The sequence below is a fragment of the Nelumbo lutea genome, chromosome 3, assembly GCF_056320005.1.
Source record: "Nelumbo lutea isolate HS-2025 chromosome 3, American lotus-T2T, whole genome shotgun sequence".
Taxonomy (NCBI): Eukaryota; Viridiplantae; Streptophyta; class Magnoliopsida; order Proteales; family Nelumbonaceae; genus Nelumbo; species Nelumbo lutea.
The window spans coordinates 99749237-99776294 of record NC_142686.1 but is presented as its reverse complement, the minus strand read 5'-3'; the positions used below and the strand labels follow the sequence as shown (position 1 = coordinate 99776294).

The 27058-nt window shown below is 38.9% G+C and overlaps 1 long non-coding RNA gene across 1 annotated transcript; it reads right to left on the bottom strand.

Annotated features, from left to right (window-relative positions):
- LOC148867138 (uncharacterized) lies at nt 1–26931 on the bottom strand. Its single transcript, XR_016109279.1, has 6 exons — nt 26495–26931; nt 26322–26393; nt 26152–26223; nt 816–934; nt 367–577; nt 1–247 (listed from the first exon to the last, which is right to left on the bottom strand). It is a non-coding gene; the product is annotated as an uncharacterized LOC148867138 (long non-coding RNA).
- Nucleotides 26932–27058: the final 127 nt, after the last annotated feature.

The following is a 27058-nucleotide window of genomic DNA, read 5'->3' as shown; positions in this document are numbered from 1 at the left end:
ATCACTCACATAGTTCCAGCTATTCGGGTGATGATATGGGTTTTCTCCTTTTCATCAAGTTTAGCCAAACCAAAGTCAGATATCTTAGCATTGAGATCCTTATCAATAAGCACATTGGTTGTCTTTATGTCTCTGTGGACAATTTTCAACGTTGATTCTTCATGCAGATAAGTTAGACCCCTAGCCATCCCTAAGCAAATCTTATGCCTTGTTGGCCAGTCTAAGTTTGGTTGATGTTCCTCTTTTCCTACATAAAAACCAAATGTATTAAGAATATATATTGTTGGCTGAACCAAATAGAACAGGCAGTGGTAGTAGCAAAAGGATATACTTTTTAATGGCTGAAAGAAGGTCAAAGGGACTTACCAAAGAGAGCATGGGCAAGGCTATTGTTTTCCATATATTCATATATTAGTAATAGTTGGTTTCCTTCAACACAACATCCGAAAAGCTTCACAAGATTTGGGTGTTGTAAAGAAGATAACATGCCTATCTCATTTATGAATTCACGGTTTCCTTGCATTGACTTAGAGGATAGCTGCTTGACAGCAATGGCTGTACCATCTGGCAGAATACCCTAAAATCAAAAATGCAAATTTGGGAACCATGAGTTTATGGAAAAAATGAGCATATGAGACATGGGAAAGCAAAAGCAATAAATTTCGAAATTGCATCTTTTTACATATGCAAGAATGGGATTATTGACCTTGAGGTTGCAAAACATATTTTGCCAAGTTAGAGCTGTCAATCCCAAGAACAAGACACAATGATGATAATAATAGGAAAAAAAAGACATAATCTCAATCCAGAATTACCTTATAAACTGATCCAAAGCCACCTTCACCTATTTTATTTGCAGAGTCAAAATTCCCAGTTGCAGCTTTAATTTGTTTCAGAGTGAAATAACCTTTTTGTAGCTTTAGATGTCTAAGTTCTGCAAACCAGTGAAAGCTCATATTCAAGTTAAAAATATAATCTGAGAAAAGAATACTGCATTAATTTGGTGCTACAGGAGTGATGTGAAAAAATTTACATGGCTAACCAGGAATATAAGTTAAGGATACAATGGATGAGGAGATCAGCAAATGGGATGGCGGATGCTTTGGCTAAACATGGGATGAATAGATCTATTTTATTCAGGGCACAATTGTAATGTGTTTTCTTTTTGTATGAGAGGTAGCAGCTCATGCCTTTCTAAGGGATGCTTGTAAAGATTACATGAAGTCTATTAATAAAACTCAAATTATTCTTCAAAAAAAAAAAATACTGCATTAATCCTTCATGGATAATGATTTAAACAGAGATCACAATAACACTGTTGTTTACTGACTTCCTTGGATTTTTTTTTTCATGATGTTATGTTTTCATGATTCAAATACAAATAAATCCAGTATATAAAGCCCATCATTCTACTCGAAGCACACTTTTTGGGTAACAAATCACATCAGTTTAGTAGAGTTAGAGAGTTTGTTTGCTTAGTGATTGTGCAATCCATGTTGTTTGAATTTAACGTAAAATGAGAGAGTCAAAACCAAAATAGGATAAGACATGTCTGCATTGGGAACAGCAACATTTGGTTCCTTAGTAATCCTTGGGTTCTCTTAGTACTAGTTTCCCTTTTGTGTTAGTGTCACAAGTGTGTGAGTCTCTTTAGTGAGAAGATCGAAACCAGGAAGTTCATTGTTGTGTGTAGAGATATTGGGCTGAATGGGCCTTATTTCTTTAACTTGTTTGTCTTTTTATTACACTTTATTTCTGAGTTAGTTGGCCCTCATTTATGGGCCTGTTACAGAATTTTTGTTTTTTATTGAGTCAGCCGCCCAACTAAGGGCATTCATGTAATTCCATTATTAACTATGACTTGCTCTAATAAAACATAATTAGGGGTCTGGATCCTCTCTCCTCCAACTCCCTCTTCTTCCATCTTCCCTCCAGAGTTCTGAATCTATATTTCTCTTCTACCATTTTCATAGTTGTCAAGGCGACAAGGCACCCTTTGAGACTCACCTCGCCTAATTGCCAAGCAGTTTTCTACTTCTTACTATAAAATATTTTTTTATTCATTCTTTTTTGAGATTATAATTATAAAATTGACATTAAACTAAAATAATCATTTTGTGTGTTTATATACTAATTTCTTTTTATTAATTTCTTATTTATTAGGGTTTAATCAACATAAACATTGTTAAATGCTGTATTGAACCCTCAAAGACTTAAAAACCTGAAACAATAAGTAAGGAAAAACTGAAAATTTTATCTGATCAGCACATTTTTCTCTTCCATATATTCTTCTTCTTCTACTATGTTGATTTTCTTTCTGAATTTTATTTTCTTCTTCCTTTTCTTCTCATAAATATGTTGATTTTCTATACTTTAATATGGAATTTATAATTTTCTTATGAAAATCATGAATAATTATTAAAGAAATATGGTTATGGTACATAGGGAACTACCCTAGGATTTATGTTTTAAACATTAAAAAATCCGTCGGATAGGTGACGCCTAAGCGCCCGCCTAGGCGACAAGGTGCCCCCCAATTGCCTAGCCTTGCCTTGGTGCCTTGAAAACTATGACCATTCTCTCTTTTCTTATTCAAATACAATTTTAAAACTGATTTTTGTATCAATAACAGAACCATTTCATAGGACTTTTTATGCTGATTTTTAATCTTCTACTTGGTATCAGAGTGGATGCTCTTTTCTCTCTTCTTTCAGACCATACACTCTAGTATCAGCAATTTGTACATGTGTATAGAGACCTAACTTTCTGATATCTGAAATTGATTTTGTTTGGTTGGGAGAGGACTTAGGAGTTTTGTTTTGCTGCTCAGAAAGGTTATTGGAAAGCCCTAAGTCTGAATCAACCCAAGAGGAAGAGCCATTTTTTATTGCAGTACCTAGGGAGTTTTTCAGGCTGGCGCTTGGTGTTTAAAATGATCCTACTGGACCCTCTTTGAGATTGATCTACATTAAAGATCATTTGGTGATCACTTGCAAAAGCGGGTGGTGTTTTTTCCTCCAATTATCATGGGTTGTAGGGTTCTGTGAAACCCTAGAATTGGTGCTTCTCTTGCTTGTTTCTCACTTGGAGGTTAGTGATTAAAATGCAATCAGTTTTCATTTATTTTCAGAATATTTCATATTTATAATTTTGGATTAATGGAGCAATTTGCAATGGAACTTAAGGAACTGAATTTGGACTAGGTTCAGGGGGGTGTTTATGGATTCTATGTTGGGTGCAGTGACCAAGGTTCAAAATAGCGGAAATACAAAATGTATTTGAAAGACAAATTTAAGAGATGTATCTGGATATACCTTAAGTATAGAGATGGCAATTTTACCATGAAACCGGGTCCCCAATCTGATCCACCCCAAACGGGGCAGATTTTCCCCAATCACAAATGCTTATGGGTCGGGTTCAGGATTTTTTTTGCCCATACTAGGGAAGGGGCGGGGATGGGGTTTCCGGAACCTGCTCGACCCGGTTATAATTTACAATTATACCCTTATATATAATGTATTAAACGTATTAGGGTAAGAGTAATTTGACTAATTTCGTGTTTCCTGAATTCCTGTTTCGCCTTCCTCTTCAGTTTTACTGTTCAACCTTCGCTGAGCGTAGAGACCTTCAACCTTCGCACAACCGCCTACCACTGGATGGTTGAATCAAAACAGAACAAATGAACGGCATTTTAGGTTCTTGTAAACTGAAATGTTACACGGCCTTTCGAAGGAAACCCTTTCTCTCTCCCTGCTCATTATTTTCTTCATTTTCTATTTGTCGTGTCCTCTGATTTACATCTCCGCTCCATTCCATTTCATTGATCTCTTTTGGCTTTTAGGCTGGCATCTCTGTAGCTCGTCCTCCAGCATACCCATTGAAACTCTTCCTTATTTTATTTGGCTTGTTAGCATAATTCAGATAAGAGAAAAGGACAAAAGGTTGAATCTTCACCCCGATACCGGGGATGGGGTAGGGAGGGTGCGGGGATTTAAGCTACGGGGCGGGGACAGGGAGTGGGTGCCCCGCCCATACCTGCATTGTTGCCATACTACTTGGATATGCATGGATATGGATGGATATGGATGAAAAATTAAAATATGCATAGTGTTAAAATAATGTTAAAATAATTTAGTTGCTGATGTTAGGGCCTGTTTGGATAATTAAAGTGTTTTTTATTTCGTTTTTTCTTTCTGTTATGTCAGTTATTGTACTCAGGGGTACTAAGAATTTGAATTGTAGTATCACCTTTTTTCCTATTCACTGTTTTTTTAGGAATAAGAAAAACAACCTTCCGAAATAAACAGACTGATTAAAATAGTGCAAAAAGATGATAGAGAACAGCAGAAAAGAGAAGCAAGAAGAGAGAAGAGGAAGAAGAAGGTGGCAACAAATAGGGTTCAGAGAAAGATTTTGAATGTAATCCTCTATTACACCCTAATTCCTTTTCATTAAACTTAATTTACAGTAATTACAGAGAGGCCCTTAATTGGGCGAATAATCTTAAGTAAACATAACATAAGTAAGGCCCATTTTGAGGCCCATTAACAGCATAGAACATAAACAAAAGGATAAAAAATAGTCTATGGGCCATTCGTCCCATTCTCTCTACATAGGAAAAATTGAAAAGTAGAATGATTAAGAGAGGTCATGAAGCTGGACGTCTTTACTACTTTGACAAAGATACGAACGAATTCAACCCTAAATTCATCTACTTTTAGTTGTTGGGAACAGGGAGTCAGTAGCTAGGTTGCATCTGTGGCATGCTAGGCAAGGTCATGTGTCATTTTCATTGATGAATGAGTTGTTTCCTAAGTTGCTTCAGTTTGTTTTGAGTCAAAGTTTAGTTTGTGAAGTCTGCCAGATGTGAAAACAATATAGAAACTTCTATCCAATTTCAAGTAATGAAATTCATGTTCCATTGGATTTGGTTCATTCTGATGTTTGGGGCCCTTCACTCCATGTTTCTACAGATGGATACCGATACTTCATCAACTTTATATATCATTATCCTAGATGTATGTGGATTTATCTATTAAAAATTCGTGTTGAAGTACCATGAACTATGGTATTTTATAAAAGGGATAAGTAGACTGTCGTCCACCTCAGAAATCTGAAATTACAACCCTCTCCTAGTCTACTACTATCACCCCCCTATAAACTGCATCCAGGCCATAGATTTGGCATCGATCCATGGTTAGGATTCATTCCACATGTATGGTGGGGCTCAGATTTCTGGGGTGGACTAAACTATAAAAATCCCTTTATAAAATGGTCAAAACCCAGTTTGGAAAAAAGATAAAATAGTTTCATTCAAACAATGTTGTTGAGTACTTTGAAAACTCTTTGAATGTGTTTATGAATGACATAGGTCTGCTACATCAATCATCTTGTGCTAGTACTCATCAACAAAATGGAGTTGTTAAGCACAAAAATAGACATTTATTGGAAACTTCTCAAGCTTTGCTATTTTAGCATTAGGTGACCAAGGGTTATTGGTCTCAAGCAGTTCTTACGGCTTTGTACTTGATAAATTGGATGCCATCTAGAGTTGGGTATGAAAACTCCCTATCCTGTCATTTGTCCCACACAAAATGAGTTTCCCCTACCACCTAGAGAATTGCGATGTGTCTACTTCATTCATGTCAAGGATCCTAAGATAACAAAGTTGGATCAAAGGGATATTCATGTCAAGGATCCCAATAGAAAGTATGTTACCAAGGATGTGGTCTTCTTTGAGTCTTAATCCTTTTTTCAAATTTCAATCTCCCAAGAATCATCTTTAGGTAGAGACTAGTAGGGTGGAAGAGGATTCTTCCTCTCCTTCCTTTATGTTGTTTCCCAATTCACCTAGTTCTAACTGTTAAGCGATCCTCCTAGTTCTAATTGTTCAAGTGAGTCTGGTGAGATTCCTATTGGTGATGATAAATATCCAAGTTAAGTAGGAGGTGAGGCTGATGTTGGTGATCATAATGATCATGAACATCAAAAGGAACTGAGAATCTTTTATAGGAAAAGAAAGGGCAAAAAAATGCTTGGATACATTGATAAAGAGAAAGGAGAAAGAGAGAGAAGCTTTGTTCATGCTAACAAGTGGAGAAAGAAGTTTAGAGTCAAGGCAAAGGCATTTGCTCTAGAGGAGGTTCTAACCAAATGAGGTGCTGTCTTGAAATTCAATGAACCTTCGAAGGCAACTGTATTGTTGAAGGGGAAAGCTACTTTGTGGTTCAAAGGATTCCTATAGGGAGCCATCCATTCACAGAGGCAGGTAAATTGGAGAATCTCTCACAAAGGAGATACCACATATTGGGCAGAATTAATGGAAAATACATGTGGAGCTTAAATGACACTGGTTGAGTTCTTTGGTCCTGGAAAGAACACTAGAATACATCCCAGAAGGTAAACTGAGTGTGGGTTGGAGACAGGTAGCGGAAGCCTTACAACAATTCCTAGTTTTAACAGGAGATATGTAGAAGGAAGCTTCTCTCCTCATAATTACTTGTTGGCAGGGCTGTTGGAGGGCTTCAATAGGAAGAATTTGAACGCTGTAAAGTTTAGGGTCATCAGAGTTAGATTGGAGATGGTACCAAGGACCCTGAACATCCAAACTGAGGACTCTGACCAGCTTGAGCATGACAAAGGTGAGGCTTGCGAAAGTGGTGAACAAGGAGTTCTTTACCCCTGTGTCTCCTCCCATTGGTAATTGTTGTATTGATCCTTTAAAACCTAATGTTAACGCTATTGTCTGTGTGTCCCCCTCTATGTTTTCAGATCCAATCTCACTTCAAAAGCTAGTGCATAACCTTTCTGCCACAAAGCCTGGAGGTAGTCAGGAATAGGAATAGGAATGGAAGAAAGGATCTCGAAGAAAGGAAGAGATAATCTGACAAACTTAGGGCCAGAAGAAGAGAGTGATTTGGTTGAGATAGGAAGCCCAGCTATAGTTAGCCCTTGCTCTAGAAGTGAGGAGAGAGAATAGAAACTTAGAGAGAGATCAGTGGAACACAAGGATTTGCGAAAATGAAGAAAAAGAAAATCACCCTAGAGAAGCCTTTAGGAGTGAAGGTGTATACAAGGAAAGGAAAAGGTAAGGACAAACACAAAAAAAGGAAAAAGATTAGGGTGGAGAAATTGTTTACTGAGATAGATTATGATAGGGAAGAGAGAAAAAGAAGGGGTAGAAGAATGGAAAGTTGTTAGCTTAGGTCTTAAAGACGGCTCAAAATTTGGCAATGGTATGAACATTTTAAGCTGGAATGTGAGAGGCCTTGGGAGTTGGAAGAAGAGAAGGATAATAAGAGAAGTTCTTAGAAAGGAGAGGCCGGATGTGGTGTTTTTGTAGGAAACAAAACTTCAGGAGATTAACAGGATATGGATTAGGAGCATTTGGAGTGTTAGGAGTTTAAGTTGGGTCTTTGCACCATCACGTGGAGCCTTTGGTGGTATTCTCACGGTTTGGAAGAATGAAGAGGTGGAGGCTATGGAGGAACTAATAGATTAGTTTTCAGTAGCAATCAAATTCATAGGCTTGATTGACGGTAAGGAGTGGTCTTTGACAAATGTCTATGGCCCAAATTCCTATAGAGATAGGGTTCACTTATGGGAAGAGCTAAACGCAATTAGGGGCTTGTGAGAGGAACCTTGGTGTTTGGGTGGTGATTTTAATGTAATATGGTTTCAACGAAGACTAAAAGTCTAAGTTAGAGATTCACTACAATCATGAGGAAGTTTAATGACTTTGTGGATTCTTTTGAACTGAAGGAGCCCCCACTATTACAAGCTGATTTTACTTGGTTGAATTTTCAAAAATCCCCGATCTGCTCTAATTTGGACAGATTTCTATTTTCTGTGGATTGGGAAGTTTTGTGAGAGGATTTTGTATACTGAGCCTTGACTAGAGTTACCTCGAATCACTGCCCTATTTGCCTAGCTTAAGGAACTTCGCTAGGTGGCCCCTCTCCATTTAGATATGAAAACATGTTGTTGGAAGATCCCACCTTTACGAAGAAGGTTAGTTGTTGGAGGCAATAAGTAGGAGGTAGAGGATCGAAGAAAGGGGTTAGCTTCTTGAGGAAATTAAAGGGATTAAAGGAGAAAATAAAAGCCTAGAACAAGAATCTTTTTGTCAAGAGTGGAGGAGGTTAAAGAAAAAAGTTATTTTAAGAATTGAGGAGTTGAGTAAGAAAGAAGATCTTAGAGTGACAAGTGGAGAGGAAATAAAGGAAAGGTGGAGGCTAAAGTGTGAATTGAAAGAAGTGCTTAGGAAGGAAGAGATATCTTGGAGGCAAAATTATAGGTGTAAGTGGCCCGTGGATGGGGATGGTAATAAAATTTTTTTTAACTCTAGCCAGTTGTAGAAGGAGAAAGAATTTAATTACTAGGCTAGAAGTGGAAGGACATGAGGTAACCAGAGAGGAGGAAATCATCAAGATTTAATTTTTGTGGACCCCTTTAAGAGCATATTTTTTATGTCAAAGAGAGAAGAGTCTTATTTTCCCAAACCTTTAATGGGAGAGAGTGCCAGAAGTTATGTGACAACTCTAGATAATGTCTTTACTCTTGAAGAAATTAGAGAGGCAGTCTTTTCGACGGAAAGATCCAAAGCCCTAGGATGGGATGGTTCTTCCTTATCCTTTTAACAAAAATGTTGGGACTATCAAATTGGATGTCTTCAATGAGTTCTTTCTTCAAGGGGAAATCTCGCAAGGAATTAACTCAACCTTCATTGCCTTAATCCTAGGAAGGAGGCAAAAGCCCCAAAGGATTCTAGACCAATAAGCTTAGTGGGAAGCCTCTATAAACTCATGGCAAAAGTCTTAGCAGAGAGACTAAAGAAAGTCCTGCCACTAGTAATCTCACAACAACAAGGAGCCTTTGTAAGGGAAACGGATTATAGATCAGATTTTGGTGGCAAATGAATGTGTAAGATAGAAGAGGAGGAGAAGAGGGAAGGTTTTGGTGTGTAAATTAGATTTAGAGAAGGCCTATGATTTTGTGGATTGGTCTTTTCTCCTAGATATAATGGATAAAATTGGCCTGGGGTAAGGTGAAGGATGTGGATGAAGGGCTGCTTAAGTTCAGGACAATATTAAATTTTAATCACTAGTGCGGCCAAAGATTATTTCCCAACAAAAATAGGTCTGAGACAAGGGGACCCTCTATCTCCTTTCCTTTTTACCCTAATTGTTGATGTTTTAAGTAGGATGATCTTGAAGGCTGATCAAAGTAATCTAGTTAGAGGATGGAGGGTAGGAAGATTTGAGGTGGTAGTTACACATTTGCAATTTGCAGATGACATCATTTTATTCTATGAGGGAGGCAATCAAGGGAATATAAGAAACTTGTGAGATCTCATTAGTTCTTTTGAATCTATCTCCAATTTGGAGATAAACCAGGGAAACAGTTGTATAGCAGGGAGAAATTTGGATGGAGGATGTATAAGAGAGCTAGATGATATTTTGGAGTGTAAGGTTAAACAATGGACATTGGATTATTTAGGGCTTCCATTGGGAGGGAACCTAAGATCTGATGCCTTTTGGAAACCAATAGTAGAAAGATTCACAAAGAAATTAGCAATGTGGAAGAGGAACTACTTATCCCTAGGTGGGATACTAGCTTTGATAAAAGCAACCTTATCCAACCTACCAAATTACTTCCTTTCCACCTTTAGAATTCTAGCTAAGATAGTAGGACAACTAGAGAAATTTATGAGGGATTTTCATTAGAAGTTAGGGGATGAAAAAGGGACCATCTAATAAAGTGGGAACAAGTTAGAAAAGCAAAGGAAAAGGGAGGTCTAGGGCTGGGGAACCAAATGCACAAGAACACTTCTCCACTAGGTAAGTGGCTTTGGAGATTTCCTTTGGAAGAAGACAGGTTGTGCATAATGTTAGAAAGCATCCACGAGCTGATGCATAATGGCCCAGATCAAGGTTCAAAATTTCAATATGTATCGGGCCGTATCAACGTATCGGGTGCTTCTCGATACGCCCCTATAGGGGGTGTTTTGGGGTTTAACTCGGTTCAGAGGGTAGATAGGCCTTAAACAAACCCCTCTGAACCAAGTTTAAAAAAAAAAGAGAAATGAGCTTTGATACAAGCTGATACGCCCCTACTAACATATCAGTCATATCGATATTTTGAACCTTGGCCAGGATGCAAAGGTAGCTTCTTCCTCAAATTTGAGCTCTCCTTGGAAAGCAACCCATGAGGTCTATCCAACCTTGATTAATTTCATCAAGTTTGATGTGGGATCGGGATCTAGGGCACTCTTTTGGGAAGACCTTTGGTTGGATGAAATTCTTTTGTGTTCTCTCTTCCTTGATCTGTATTCAGTGTCTAACTAAACGTCAAAACCTATCTCAAATATTGTCACTTTTTCTCATTTTGGTTTGATTTGGAACTTTGGTTTCAAGAGGGGTTGAGGGATAATGAGTGTGAGACACTTGTGTGTTTGCTAGACAAACTTAAGTCAGCCTTCTTGGTCCAAGCAGTGGAGGACACTAGAGTTTGATTTGCCTCTTCTAGTAGTATCTTTACCTAGCTTCTTTCTTCAAAAATCTTGTGCAACCTCCTTTAGAGGGGGAGGGGATTTCCCAGTGAAAGAGATTTGGAGTAAGCCCATTCCACCCAAGATTCAAGCACTATGTTGGGAGCCTTTTCTTGAAAAGGTGAACACCTATGACATGCTTCAAAAAAGGAGGCCAAATAAATGCCTCCCCCGTCATGTTTGCTCTCTTTACTTTGCAAATGGTGAATCTCTACCCTACATACTGATCTATTGTCCTATTGTGCTCTTTGTTTAGAAGTCTTTTTGTTCTCTTTTTGATTGCAAGTGGATCACTCCTTAGGATGTAGTGAGTCTCTTCAGCCCAAACTTCCTATGGCAACAATGGAAAGAGGAAGATTTATGTGAATCCAGTTAGGGCGGCAGTAGTATGGACAGTATGGGAGGAAAGGAATGCATGGATCTTCAAGAAGAAGTATAAACCAAAAGAAGAAATTGTTGAAACCATAAAGATAAGAGTTGCTCACTAGGTAAAAATACTTGAACTCTATAGAGAAGATGGGCCAAATGGCCCATAGATTGTTTTCTTATTTCTTTTGTTTATGTTCTTTGTTGTAATGGGTGTTATGGACCTCAACATGGGCCTTACTTATGTTATGTCTATTTTAAATTATTTGCCCAGTTAAGGGCCTCTCTATAATTACTGAAATTAAGTTAATGAAAAGGGATTATGGTGTAAGAGAGGATTGGAATTAGAAAATCTTTCTCTGAACCCTCATTGCTGCCACCTTCTTCTTCCTCTTCTCTCTTCTTGAATCTCTATTTCTGCTGTTCTCTATCACTTTTCTGCACTATTTTAAACAGTTCGTTTATTTTAGAAGTTTGCTTTTCTTCTTGGTATCAAAGTGGGCTCTCTTTTTCTCTCTTTTCTCCTATTTCTTTCCATACACTCTGTGTATGGAGAACTAAATCGGATGAATAGTTAAAGAAATTTTTTTCCAGCCTAGTTGTTAGTGGTTTTTGGAGAGAAGGAGGCTATCATTGTCGTCACTTTGACTGTATCAAGTGTGTTGCCCAAAACCCTAATTAACTGGAGAAATCTGCTTACGGGCCCCATAGGGAGTTTGACCTTAGCGCTCAGTGATTGAAAGACTTCTTGTACTTCATCTTGAAGATTGATTCAAGTAGCTCAGTGTTCTGTGAAGTCTACAAGGTGCGGCTAGGTTTTTTCTATTTCTCCCATGTTCTAGGTGTGACATAGTTAACAGGTACGGTTGCATAGAAGTTGATTCACAACACATATTTTTTCCTGTCTTCATTAATTGTTAATTAAAGTTGTTAGAAGTTATTTTTGGAGTGTTTTAAGATGGATCCTTCGGAAGTTGAAAACAAGCATGTTGCTGAATCCGGACAGGTTTCAGGGGCCTCTATTGACTCTCTACTGGCTATGACCACAGTCAAGCTAGATGGAACCAATTATCTGGCATGGTCACAATCAGTAAAAATTCATGTCTGCATTAGAGGCAAGTGGGGGTATATCTCTAGGAGCAAGAAGGCTCCCTCGGAAGATGATCCATCCTATGAAAAATGGATGCAAGAAAATTACACTGTAATCGGATGGTTAGTAAATTCAATGCAACCTAAAATCAGTCAACACTATTTATGGATGAATTTAGCAAAGAAAATATGAGATAGTGTTGTTGAAACCTATTCTCAGAAATTGAATGTAGTCAGTGAAGGGATGAGAGATCCATCGTATGGACGCCCGAATCTTGTGGAAAAGAATGGGCGAATTGCAAAAAAATTTATCTCATTCCTACTGGGAATCGTATTCCCTATTTTAGAAAAATCATATTTTTCAAGGATCAATCTTGAACCAAGAACCAAACCAAATCTGAACAAAAATAGTAGGAGAGGGATATACCTGATACGGAGAAATAATATCTCCCAATGGAGGTGTTCATGCCCAAGGAAGGAACCAAAGACTGCTCCCACTGAAGATGGCGTAGTGTAGGATGGAGCAAAATCAGCAACGTTCTTCAAAAGAACCAGATGCTTCTGACGAATCAGCTGGACGACACGTGAGCACTGCTTCCAATCAATCCTTTTACAAAGAATTGATATCAAGATCCAATCTTGATCGCTCCTACTGAGAAGAGAAGATCAAACTGGCAGATATGGCGGCGGCAGGAAGGAGGCGGCAAGAAAGAATTAGCGCAGAGGTGCTGAATTTTTTCTTCTGTGATTTCAGCTCTGAAGAGAATGTGAATTGTGTCTAAAGGCTGCCGCCCCCTCCTCCTTTTATAAACTTAAAGGGATCAGCTCCTAATCCCATTAGGAGTTGCTGATCCAAATCATATTTGGATCAGAATTCCCTTTAAGTGATAAGGGTAAACCCTTATCTTATCTGTAGATTAGATCAGCCCTCTCCTAATCTCATTAGGAGGTTTCTAGATCTGTTAATCTAATATCAGAATTCGCCCCTTATTTAACTGATCAAATCAGCCCAGTTCGAAATGGGCTTTAGGCCCAATAAGTGTATGTGCTCACTTAGCCTTCCAAACTGCTGCCCAGTTGGGCTTCCTTGTATGGCGTGGGACCCAAACATTGATCTACACATCAGCCACATGGGTTCAGCCCAGCCTTTGTTACAAGGCCTAGCCGAATACATTGTTATGGATAGTGCACCCCCTGAAACCCACCACATGAGCTCTTAATGGGCCCAACACTTACCCTAAGTGGTCCCTGGGCCAAGCCACCTTGTAACACCCAGAGACTGTGGGCAGATGCAAGATTAGCCCATCAGGTATAACCCTCAAAGGCCTTACACTTAACCTCTCATCCCATAATGATCAAACACTACCCAACAAGAGAGGACCTCTCCTTCGGCTGCATGGAACAGTGCCACACTCTCTGCTCACATGGATCCCGGGAATTAAAACCTTTTGCAAATGTTTAGAAACCGTAATATATATGTATATAAGTATATAAATATATTTTAAAAAACAAAATTTCAATGATTGAAATCGGCTGCCGGCAGTCTTGGTTTCCATTAGAGAGAGTGTATCCCCGATCATTACCTTTGTCCGACAAAGGGGCTGATCCTGTCACTATGATCACCCACTTAGATGAATTCTCGGACTATCCCAACATACCCAGGTTTTGACCCCCGCTAAGGATCTCACTGATTGGCATATCAAATACAGCCCAATCCGACACCTAGTGCAGTATCATAATCGAGTCTAGGGGTCAGGTGTAACTTTCCAGTTTTGCCCATCAATCTCTAAGGTCTAGGGCAATACTGAAAATCTGGTCCGGTTCAAAGATTCAATTAATCCTACACTGCATGTGCCTTGGGTCTCACCTTGGTGGCTGAGACAGGCCACCCCAACATTTGGCAGCACACCAGTGTCAGCCTTGGTAGGATAAATCTCCCCAGACTTATCCAATGGTTGCGAACATTCTAAACTAACACAAGTCTCATAAGTGTCCAGTTTAAGGGTATTACACAGAAACACACCACAGAAACATGAATCAAATATGTACTTTATTCATTTACAATAAATGTCATTAAGTACATCATTCTGATTAGAGCTAAGGGCATACAACTGTCTAACAGTCAGGGCATATAAGCTGAGGAGTGATATGAAAAATTTAAGGCAAGGGAAAGAGACCTTTGGCTGTTTATTTCTCAATGCTGAAATCTCGTTGGCAAGAAATTGACTTGATGGAAACTGTTGCCTAGGAAAGTACTAATGATGCTGAAACCTACAGAAAATTAGTTGATAGAAACAGGGTTTTTGAATTCTTGACGGGGCTGAATCCTGAGTATGACATCACAAAGAAGAACATCTTATCCAAGGATAGTGTTTCATTGTCTTAGGCCTATGCCTTGGTGAGTAGTGAAGAAAGCAAGAGACTAGTCCAGGTTCAAGGGGCTGGTCTAAATGACCACTTTGCTAACATGGGGCTGAAACCTAAGGGAACTACAAGAAGTCCAGGTGGTTCAGATACGAAGGAAGTTATTTGTGAATACTGTAAGAAACCAAAGCACACAAAAGACAAGTGTTGGAAACTGCATCCGGAGCTTCTTCCCCTTCGTTTCCTATCTCTCAACAAAAGTATGTGCTTGACTTGCTCACTGAAATAGGGAAGATGGGTGTTAGACCAGTTGCTACTCCTATTGATATGAGTCATAAACTTTCTACCTCAGAAGGAGTATTGTTGAAAGATAAGGGAGTCTTCCAGAGGTTACTTGGGTAGATGCTCTATCTGTGCATGACTTGGCCAGACATTGCATATGCTGTCAGCTGCATTAGTTAGTTCATGCATGCTCCCAGGGACACTCACATGGTAGCAGTAGAACGAATTCTGTGTTATTTAAAGGGTTCTCCTGGAAAGGGAATTCTATTTGCTAAGCATGGTCATATGAAACTAGAGGCTTACACAGATGCTAATTGGGCCAGAAACATTGATGATAGAAGGTCAAGTTCTAGGTACTGTAGCTTGGTGGCAGGTAATATTGTTTGTTGGAGAAGCAAGAAACAATCAGTTGTTGCCAGATCTTCAACTGAAGTTGAATATAGAGCCATGGCTCAAGGAGTTTCTGAGCTACTTTGGCTTTGATCCGTGATGGAAGAACTGGGTATTGAGTATGATAAGCCATTAATGTTATATTGTGATAATTAGGCTGCCATGAACATTGCTCACAATCCGGTGCAACATGACAGAACCAAACATATTGGAGTTGACAGACATTTTATCCGAGAAAGAGTGGCTTCTGGAGAAGTTTGTCTACCATTTATCCCTTCTGAAGGACAGCTAGCTGATTTCCTTGCCAAGGGCATCCCCAAGGCCAAACTTCAGCATGATACTGGCAAGCTTGGCATGATTGACATCTATGCTCAACTTGAGGGGGAGTGTAGAGAAGATGGCCAAATAGCCCATAGGCTGTTTTCTTATTTCTTCTTTATGTTCTTTGCTATAATGGGCCTCAACATGGGCCTTACTTATGTTATGTCTATTTTAAATTATTCACCCAGTTAAGGGCCTCTTTGTAATTATTGAAATTAAGTTAATGAAAAGGGATTAGGGTGTAAGAGAGGATTAGAATTAGAAAATCTCTCTCTGAACCCTCATTGCCACCACCTTCTTCTTCCTCTTCTCTCTTCTTGATTTTCTGTTTCTGCTGTTCTCTATCACTTTTTTGCACTATTTTAAACAGTTCGTTTATTTTAGAAGTTTGTTTTTCTTCTAACTTTTTCAAAGCTTCTTAATGATTGACATAATAAGGGTGTGGAATGAAGTGGCACACTCCTCTAGGAAGAAAGAAAAGGGTAATGGAATGGAAGCCCCCAACTATTAATAAAATCAATCTAAACTTTGAAGGAAGCTCAATGGGAAATCCAGGAATGGAAAGCATTGGTGGTGTGTTTAGAGATTCCTCAAGAAAGTGGTAGCAATGTATTCAGGACCATTAGGGGTTGGTGACTCTTTAAAGGCTGAGTTGTTGGCACTTATACAAGGTATAAAACTTGCTACGCAAGCTGATTTAAAAAATTTAGAGATTGAAGGGGATTTTAAACTGGTGATTTCTTGGAATTCCAACAAAACTAATGCTCCCTAGATTTACAAACATTACATAAGGGAGATATCCTTGCAATGGAGCTCAATTCTTCTTTTGTAAGGATTAGGAGGACTGCAAATGGGATGGATGACTCTTACCCAGGCAGATATAGCTTACACAGTTCATGTGGTGTGCCAATATATGCATACTCCCAAGATTTCTCACAAGAGAGCAATTGAGAGAATCTTAGGTATTTGAAGAGTTGTCATGGAAAATGAATCTTGTTCAAGAAACCTGATAAACTTGTGGTAGAGGTGTACTCTGAGGCAAACTGCAGAGACTCCATTGGAGACAAAAAGTCTACATTTGGTTACTATACATTTGTTGGGGGAGGGGGGCTTGATCACTATGGCACATGGTGTTGCTGAATTGTTGTGGTGCAAAACTCTTCTCGGTGTGTTATGAATGAAGGTAGATTGTCCCCTTAAGCTATACTGCAACAACAAGGCTACAATTAATATTGCAAACAATCCCATATAACATGACAAAACCAAACATATTGGAATTGATAGACATTTTGTGAGGGAGAGAAGTATCTCCAGTTAACCCAAGTACACCCTTAGAAATGCAGCTTGCGGATGCTCTAACCCAAAGCCTTCAAAGTTCCATGATCTTCTTGGCAAGCTGGGCATCATGAACAATTATGCTCAGCTTGTGGGGGAGTGTTGTAATGAGTGATTAAGTGTGTGGGTCAATTCTTATGTTTATGTTATTTGTTTTATTGCTGAGTTGGGCCTAAAGTTATTTGGACCGAATTAGTTGTTTCTTATTTATATTTATGTGTTCCTTCACTAATCAGGGGATGTCCTTTCATGTATTATTGGCTTCATAGTATAAGACTACTTTAGGGCTGGCTTAGAATTAACTTGTCTCCCATTCACTCTCTCTTCTCTTCTTGGTCTTCTACCTTTGCAAGTCAGCAAACAGATGTGATGGAAAAGTTCATCAAGATGATTAACTAATCCGAGGGCCCCACCTGGAGGAAAGGACTATTGATTCTCACCAACTAGAAGCATTTGATTCAGATTGCCTCTACACTCTCCTCTCCAAGGAAAAGCCTTTTCCCTCTCCCCACCTCACATCCTAGTTGTTTGCCCTATTCACCTCAGAGTTACACCCTTGCAAAAACCCACCTAGAGTTCTTCCATCAAATCGAGAGGATTTGAATTGGTCTCCTTAGCTCATGCCATGCGAAACACCTCAAAAAAGAAGACCCAACATTTTGTTGATTCCATTGGGGAGGCCAACAGAAGGGGTAAAAGGGATGTTATGAAAATTTGAGTGAGAGCCTTCCCCTAGGGAAGGAGAAGCATGAGATTAATTACTCCAAGAACCCAACCATGTGAGGAGTAGAGGATGGGGCCCCTATACTCAAAGAATCATGCCTGCAGAATGTGATCCATGCCCTAACATTGCCTTGCATTAAGACCCATTCGCCCCACCACCAATAGACCAATTGAAAAAATCAGCATCATGTCACTTTGTAACCATGGAGGCAATCCATGATAAAATCAGGCAGCTACACAAAGAAACTCTACCTATGGCCCAAAGTATTGTAGCCTCGCCTTATTCCTTGGAACTTTGTACCAAACCTTATCTGCACAAGTATAGAGTACCTACATTCCCCAAGTTCACAAGAGAAGGCGAGAACCTATGAGAACATGTTTGAAGGTTCGCAGATGCCTTGGAACAGTACAGCACAACATTGACCACTACTTGTGGGAGTTCAGAAAGTCCCTAGACACCAAGGCCTATACTTGGGTATTGTTATCTCAAGCTTAGGTCAGTAAAGTTCTAGGATGATATGGTGACTCTTCTGAGAGCAATTCTACAAGCTAAAGGAGGAGTTTACCGTGGCTGACCTGGGACAAATGGAACAAGGACACAATGAAGAAGTAAATGATTTCATCAGGTGTTTCCATACGAAGAGCTTAGACCTCAAGCATATTTTGGGGGAATATAAGTGAGTTCTAATTCAACTGTCTTAATGGCATCACAACAAAGTACAGGATTCACTTAGAGAACCTAAAGATAGACAGCTTCACTAACTTGTATTCTGAAATCTAGAAGACGGACTTATCCAATTCTAAAATTAAAGAGAAGGGTAAGTTCCCAAAAGAGCACCATGCCTTGGTAGCAGAGTAGCCTCTAACCAAGAAGCTAACAGTAGGTCAACAATGGAGGGAGGCAAGGAATTACAAAGAGAAGATTGGCCTAATTGTACCTCTATCTTAGAAACCTTGCTTCACCTAGTCAAGGACTCAAACATTGAAGGATTGCTATAACAAATCAAGGATTCTAAAGAGCCCTCATCTGAGACAGAGGCTAAGGCTGCCTTGTGCCTATCACGAGAATACTAAGAACCCCATGCCAAAATGGTTCATGCAGAGGAGATTCTGGGCCAACAAGTCAAAGACTGGGAAAGTAGAGATAGTGAAGGATCCCAGGCCACAAGTACATGAAGAGTTGTTACCATGACATGCTATGCGCATTCATTCATGTTGCAACTCAGGAAGGGTCACCTAAGGGATGGGAACTAGGGCCACTGGTCTCGAAATGGTTAAGTAAAGCGAGTCCATAGATGATATCCCATTCTATTGCTAATATGACATCAGCCAACCAAGAAAAGTTGACCAAGCCAGCTCTCAACAAAGTCACAAAGAGCCTCATGGTGTCGCTTTCTTAGATCGAGACATTATGGGGCCAAGATTTCACAATAGGTTCCTATACATCACAGTCATTCCAAAGGTATATGGCTGAAAAGGGCATTTGTTGATCCCAAGGCCTCCCTTAATCTCACGCCAGTAACCACTTTTCGAGCACGTAAATTACCCCAGGGACAGTGAAAATAGATGGTTTCAACAATACTTGAGAAAACTCTTTGGAATTGGTATCATTTGTTGTTCATATAGAAGCCTTTGAGATGCCAATCTGCTTCCACCTAACCGAGGCTAATGCATTCTATCATGTGTTTTTGGGGAGACCACAAACTGAAGGTAGTACCATCTACATATCACTAGTATGTAAAGCATTTGCTACAAAGGAAAGGAGATCTGAATTCTGACAACAAAGTCACCATTTGGAGGTAATGAGGCACATATGGCTGAGGGCACATTCTTCCGAAAGAATGTAATCAAAGAGGATGAAGGCCCATAGCGCATGATAAACACTCTCCTACCTACTTTGAAGGATTACCAACATGGAGACGCAGAACAAATGGACCGAGACTGAGTGGCACGAGGAAAAGATGCCACCATCTATTCGGTAGAGCAAAGGTTGCAAAGAACATGAGAGGCAGCCCAAGTACAGGAAGCAGCATCACCAACCATTGGAGTAAAATACCTCAATGAGTTCTCTCCAGGAAAGTACATAACTGTCTGTTTCCCTACTAGATGGATCATTTATCAGATTTGAAGATGTTATAAGCCTCCAGGGGTTAAATCTTGCCTTGTTGTTAGCCCCTAGAGTTATAGGCTGCCATTAAGGATTCTTCCCAACCTTCTCCTTCATCCATACAAACTCTTAAGGATGCATTTGTGTGTTGTTGTCGTCATCTTCTGCCTTTAAACATTACTGACCCATAGTCCCCTTTGGTGCTCTACAGCCCTGACCATTTTGCAAGGCAGTTGGACTATGACCAAGGATTGTCCTTTAGCCCTCAAGCCACGCATGAACCCCAAACTTCCTAGGGCTTTACAGTACTTATCTCAAACAACCTTCTTGGCGGTCTCAGTTCTCTTGGAAACATTCGGGCCCCGGACCCTACTATCTTCAGGGAGTGATGGAAACCTAGCAACCTTACTGGAAGTTGGTGCAGATCATTGTAGCCAATGCTAATGTTGTGAGTCTTAAACTTGTATAGGCTGGGTCATTTCCCAAATTATTATTTTTCTCCTCTTGCTTCTTGTGGGGCTTAATGATTCTAGGTTATATTGTTCTTAAAAGAATTTTATGTATAACCTACCTAAAGAGGGGCAATCTTGTACTTTACTACGTTTTAAACATTCTCTTAAATATCATCTTAAGCTGGACAGAACAATAACTATTGCCCCATTCTCTTGCTCAAAACCTTGATGGTATCAAGGCAATAGAAGTTCCTTTAGGGATCGAATCTCCTTCACTCCTTTTCTCTTCCTTCTACATTTTTTCTTTCTCTTGAAGTTTTGCTAGATTGAAACCCTAATTTGTTTTTGGGGTACTAGAAAGGCTGCACTCCAACTTCCAGGGTTTCTACCTTGGAAAGAGACCAAAAGAACACTAAGTAGCTTCAGTTATGTCATATTAGGGGAAGGTGAAGAACAGTAGTCTAAGGACTGCTAGAGAGACATGAGTTTCAGGTCTAGTTGCTGGACAACAAGCATAAACGACATAGGAGGTTGTTGGAAGCTGTTACCTAGAAATCGAAAGAACAAATATCTAGACTGTCATTGCAGGTTTTGGACTGTTCCTTTGCATCCAAAAGGTGAGCAGTCTAGTTCTGTTCGCTGGTTTGCAGGTGTTTTTGTTTATGGGGTGAAGTATCCACCATAAGAATGTCTACCTCTAGTGAAGTTTCCTCTAAATAAATCAGATCAGGGGAGGATCTTCCTAGTCTTGAAAACCCTATCCTTCAGATCACCAACGTTAAGTTGGATGACTACATTCATGTTGAGTGGGCTGTTTCAGCCAAGCTTGCAATAATAAGTGTTAGTGTCGAGTAAAGAAGGATAGAATAGTCAATTAAGTTTTATTAATATGGTGTTATGTATTTTAGTGAGTGCTGATGTGTCCCAACTTAAATAGGGGCATAAAAGTCCTTTTATTTTCATTTTAGTATTCTATATATACTGGCCGACCTATGGGAGAATGAGAGCGATTCTCTTCTCTTGGGTTCGAACAGGTTTTTCTTCTTCTTCGATTTCTCCTCATCTTCTCTCCCTTACTTCTTTTCTACATTAAGTTAAGATCTGAAATTGAAATCGTCACATGGTAATCTATCATTTAGTATATTTATTTTAGTATTCTATATTAAGTCGGTCCAGATCTCTTCTGTTCGTAATCTCTCATTTTTCTTCTCTTTATTTTGGAGTTTCGAAAACGGGTTGAAAAGGAGTTGCCGTATCTTCATTCTATAGTTTTTAATGTGTTCGGTTGGGTGTGAAGCTGTGGTTTCAGGTGATTGCTAGAGAACCCTCTACTCGATGGAACGAAGAGGGCTGCAACAGTAGGTTTCGTGGTAGGTGCAGATGTGTGGTTCAGATTAGAATCAGTCATATGGTGGCAGGTTCAGATGTGTGGGAGGTTCAGATGTGTGGTAGTCTTTGTGTGTGATGTGTTTGTGAGGTGCCGAAAGTGACAATTGTAGAGATTAATATTGTTGAAACTGTGATGGTGTATGTTTCAGCAATGGTCAGTCGTATGGTGGTGAGTGATTAACTTGAGGAGTGAAGTACAGTTTTCTTCGAGTGCATTGTAGTGGTTACTTGGGTAAGGCAGGTTGAAACAAAAAAAAAATTAGTCATGGGAGATAATGAACATAAATTGGTTATGATTCCTCAGGACTGTTTGAATGTACAAATGAACTCAATTAAATTGAATAGAGAAAATTATATATCTTGGGCCAAATCTATTGAAGTGTTTCTTAGAATCAAGAAGAAAGCAAAGCATTTAAGAGAAAAAAACCTCAGCTGATTCCTAGGAGTATGGTGATCGGGAGCAAAAAGATGCACAGATTATGTCTTGACTATGTAACAGTATGGAACCTAAGATTAGTGTAAATTTTATATTCTTAGACACAGTCAAGGAAATTTGGGATCATACAAGGAATCTTTATTTAGGACAGGATAACACCACCATAGTATATTAGCTCTACAAGAGTATTTTAGTCTACAGTAAGATAACCAGAGTCTTGATGAGTATTATGCTAGTCTGAGAAATTTGAGGAATGAGTTGAGTATGTATCACCCCCTTACATTTGATGTTAAAATTCAGCAACAACAGAGAAAACAACTAGATGTAACCATATTTCTAGTGGGATTGAAGCCTGAATATGAACTTATGAGGGCTCAAATACTAGGTAGGTCTACCCTGTCCTCTCTCGAGGAGGTGTTTGCCCATCTCCGAAGAATTTCTATTGGCTTTCTAGAGAACCCCACCATATCCGATAGGACTGCCCTTACAGTGGCTAGAGGGGGCGGCCGTGGTGGTAGAAGAGTAGCTCACCAGGGTCATCTAGGCTGTGGTGGTAGAGGTGGACACATGTACAGTCATGGTGGTGAGCGTGTTGGCAGTCGAGATTCAGGGGGAGCTCGTGGTAGAGGACGTAATCATGGTTTGAGAAACTGTACACATTGTGGTATGGATGGGCACACTATTAATTTTTGCTACGATCTACATGGCCCACCGTCATCCTAGGCAAATCATGCAGTGGCAAGTGGTGATATGGAACAAGGGAGTCAACACACTGGCCCGACACCTTCACCTATAGATGCCTTCGGACAGGGGTTGTTGAGTATTTCTCGTACTAAATATGAGCGGTTGATTTAGGCTACTTCTCAGCCGAGTATAGCTATGCTTGCCCACTCAGGTATGGCTTGTCTGGCATTCAAACCCTCCCACTAGATCAGTGATTCTAGAGTTTTCGATCACATGACTGGGACTCCAGGTGTGTTTTCTTCACTTTCTTCATCCTCTACAACCAATACTGCCACTCTTGTTAATGGTTTCACTTCTTCCATAAGTGGTATTGGTGATGTTAAAACTGGTTCATTATCTTTGTTTTTAGTTTTGTATGTACCCAAATTTCCTTTTAATCTTATATCTGTTAGTAAATTGACCAATTCTCTTAATTGTTCTATCACCTTTTACCCTTCATCTTATGTATTTCAGGGTCTTAAGATGGAGTTGAAGATTGGTGGAGGGCATGAAGCTAGTGGACTGTATTATCTTGATGGTGGTGGTGGTGGTTCTTCAACAGCTATTCAGTCGTCTCTCACCCCTCTCCAATGGCATTGTAGACTTGGGCACCTGTCTCTTAAAGCACTTAAGCAATTTCTTCTAGCATTGAGTCATCTTTTTACTTTGAATTGTGAGTCGTGCCAGTATGGGAAACATCATCAGGTTTCCTTTAGTACTAGAGTCGATTATTTTATGTTGAGTCCTTTTTCTTTGGTCTATTCAGACATTTGGGGTCTAAATAAAGTAGTGTTACACAATGGATACAAATACTTTGTTATTTTTGTTGACCATTACTCAATGATGACATGGCTTTATCTTATGAAAGAAAGAACTGAATTATTTTCTATTTTCTAAAAATTTCATGTTGAAATCCACACTTAATTTGGTATTCACATTAAGATCCTATGTTAAGATAATGGCCGAGAATATTTTTATACACCATTTCAGTAATATTTAGAACAACAAGGTATTATTCATCAAATCTCTTGCTCTTACACCCCCCAACAAAATGGGGTAGCTAAACAGAAAAATTGCCATCTCTCAGAAACTGTTTGATCCCTATTGCACCATATGAATGCACCTAAACGTTTCTGGAGTGATCCTGTGCTTACATCTTACTTTCTTATTAACAGAATGCCTATGTCCATCCTTGATGGTCAGTCTCCCTTCATTGTTCTGTTTCCTACATTGTCTCCTTTTCCTCTTACTCCTTGGGTTTTTGGGTGTGTGTGTTTTGTTCATAATTTGGTCCCAAACTAAACAAACTAGATGCATGATCTACAAAATGTGCCTTTCTTAACTATTGTAAGACCCAGAAAGAATACAAGTGTTACAATCCTAGTTCTCGATGTTTTTTTGTGTGTCCCGATATTTTTAGTATTTTAATAATTTTCTTTTTTTAAACTTTTATTATTGCTTTATTTTGTTTTGACATTTTTCTTTTTGTATTTTAGTGCCCTACTATGTAAAGGCACAAGCCTTCGCCTTGTGCTTTTTTGGAGTACCATTTTATCTTGTATCTTATTGTATAATATCTTTTATTCTTTCTTGTTTATGTTTTAGAGGAAGGCATAATTGTCCTTTCATTTTTACCTATGCATAATGCAAATCCTTTGGGGCGTGGAAAAAGACACACCCATTCAACTTCTCTTGTCTCTTTCCAACTGACTCGCATACTTCGTGCTCCGTCGGAAAATCCCTCAAGGCTACTTAATGGGAGACCATATGCTCTTAATACATGGCGCCTCACACCAACGTCACACGCATGTCCTACTATGCATTGGAAATATATTCTGTACTTACAAAATTATTATTCACGGGGAATGTTCTCAATGCATGATGGATGTTTGTACGAGATACCCCTGTGTGAGGAGCATATCCCGTTCCAATTATTGGCTTTTCTGGAAGCTGATGAGAGTTCTACAATGGATTGTAGGAAGCCAGGAACGTGGACCCTCCCTAACTTTGTAACCGTATTGGGTCTGTTCTTATTAGCCTTTTCTTCCTTCTTAAAGTGGTTGGTGACTTGGTGTGTTGTATTTTGTGAGTGTTATATTTGTGAGGTTATTCTTTTCTTTGGCTGTGGTTGTATTTCTTTCTATCTAGTTATTTGTGAGCTTATTCTTTTCTATCTTGTTATTGTTAATGAAATCTTTGATTACTTAAATGAAAAATTGGCCAATATACTTAAAAATTAAAATAAAGGATAAATATCTTAAATTATCCCTACTGCTTGCGAAATTGATTAATTGTACCTTTGCTGTTTATATATTGTGTTTCTAAAAATTAACATTAAAGAAATGAAATATGGAATTTATCCTCTATTATTCATCAAATTTCAAAATAAAACTCTTCCACAGTTTAAGAAATTTACCCTTTATTAAATAAACGAAAATAACCACGCCATCTTCCCTCTTGTTCGGCTTTCCGAGCAGTCGAACCTGAAAACCCAATTTAGGGTTTTATAGGGTTTCAGCGACAAACTAGGTATGCTTCTCTTCTTCGATCCATTTGCTTCTTCATACACTTTACTAATTTGTCTTTCCCACTCTCTCATATTTTGTTTTGTGTTTCGCTTTTTCTTTCGTTTTCGACGTTGGTCAGACGTTATTTCTTTTCTTTTGTTTTTTACTAAATCATACTTAGGGCTGCTTGTGTGTTGACTGGACCTCTGGATGTGATACCTTTTTTCCCCAAGGCGCATGTCTGGGCCAGGCTTGTAGATTCTTATATTGGTTTTATCATGAGTTTGATTATCAAGTGTTTGATTTAATTCAATTTCTAGGTTTTCCATGTGAAATAGGACCGATTTAATCATTTGATGTTCAGTTGTATTTTCTCCATTTTCTTTTGTAGAGTTTAGTGTTGTGTGAATCCACTGATTCAGTATGCTTCTTTGTGTGGGATTTAATTTTTAGGGTTTAATTTGGATTGGATAGACAGCAGCGGGACTCTGCACATATAAGTCGTGACTTGGCCAAAAGCCGTGAGAGATCTATTAACACAGATGAAGACGGCCATACACGGGCAAGGGACAGAGATGGGAGGGATGTGAGGTACTACTCTAAAAGGTCCCGAAGTTCTGAGAAGAATAGTAGGCGCCACCAGGAATCAAATGATTTTGGTTCAGATGGTGAAAGAAAAATCAATTTGAAGGGAAAGGAAAGAGAAAAGGAAAATTATAGGGATGAAAGATCAAAAGCAAGAGATAGTAGCACAAATGATAGCAACAGGCATTGGGAAGGTTTAAGGGATATTTAGAATAAAAGGGTGTTTTAACAATTTTAAAATAATTATCACTCATGTGACGTTACATATAAATGAAATGTGACGGAAAATTAATGGCATTAGACAATTGTCAGAAAATTTAAGGGTTATTTAAGATAAAAACTATACAGAAAGGGTGGAATTAACCAATTAGCTAAACAATAAAAATAGTTTAAGAAATTTATCCTAAAAAAATGATAACAGGTCAGCATGCGTGACTCTCAGGGACAAGAAAGTTAAAAAGAATATTGATAAAATAAGGTAAAAAAACTAAAAACAAATTAACTAAAGAAGGCAATAAAAACTTTTGTCTTACAATTTTCTCAGCCGGCTTAGTTTTCCAAGTTGTGGAGGAAGGGTTCCTTCAAGCTGGTTATCTTCCAAAACGCTGCAAAAAAAAAGAAAAAAAGCAGTTTGAATCAGAAAAACAGATGGAACTTACTTCCATAATTTACCGAGAGTATTATCTATTATCTCATGACTCACAGCTCCTCCAGCGTTTCAATATTACCGAGTGCCTTTGGAATTGATCCGCTAATGCGATTCCCCACAAGAGATCTGCGATGCACAACGGTGTTTGTCAGGAAATGACATTAACTGGTTCTGTTAGAACCATAGAAGGAAAGTGCAGCTACCGGAGAAGAAAAATAAGAGCTTACATATTGACGAGAGGGATCTGAGCCCAACTCTCGGGAATGGACCCATCGATATAGTTTAGAACTAAATCTCTGTTTCAAAAGAAGAAAAAATGAAGAATCAGCGCCAGTTCTTGCAGTAGAAATCTTTCTCAATTTCGAAGGGTGGTTGGCAGAAAATTTGCGCTTGCTAATCCCCTCAGGCCGTTAGATGATCAGATCTGGGGCTTAGCGGTTGCTGAGTTCACATCTCGAAACTGGAGCAAAACTGTGAGACAGTCGTTCGTGGGCTCCCGTTCTCCAGTCACACTATGGTGCCGAAAAGTTACGGTACCTAAAAAAAACTGATGATATTCGATGCAATTTTACCTATTGAAGTTATTCGTGCGGAAAAAGCACAAATACAAATATGCAAAGGGTAAATTGTCGAAAGCTTTGGACCATCGCTAAAATTTTCCTTCAAGATTGTTAATTGTAATCGTTTTCCAAACTTTTTGACACCGTCGCAGCTAGACGCCCTATATTATAATTTTTTTTTTTTTAAAAAGGCCATGAAAATCCAAAATATCCATGCTATTAGTAAGGCTG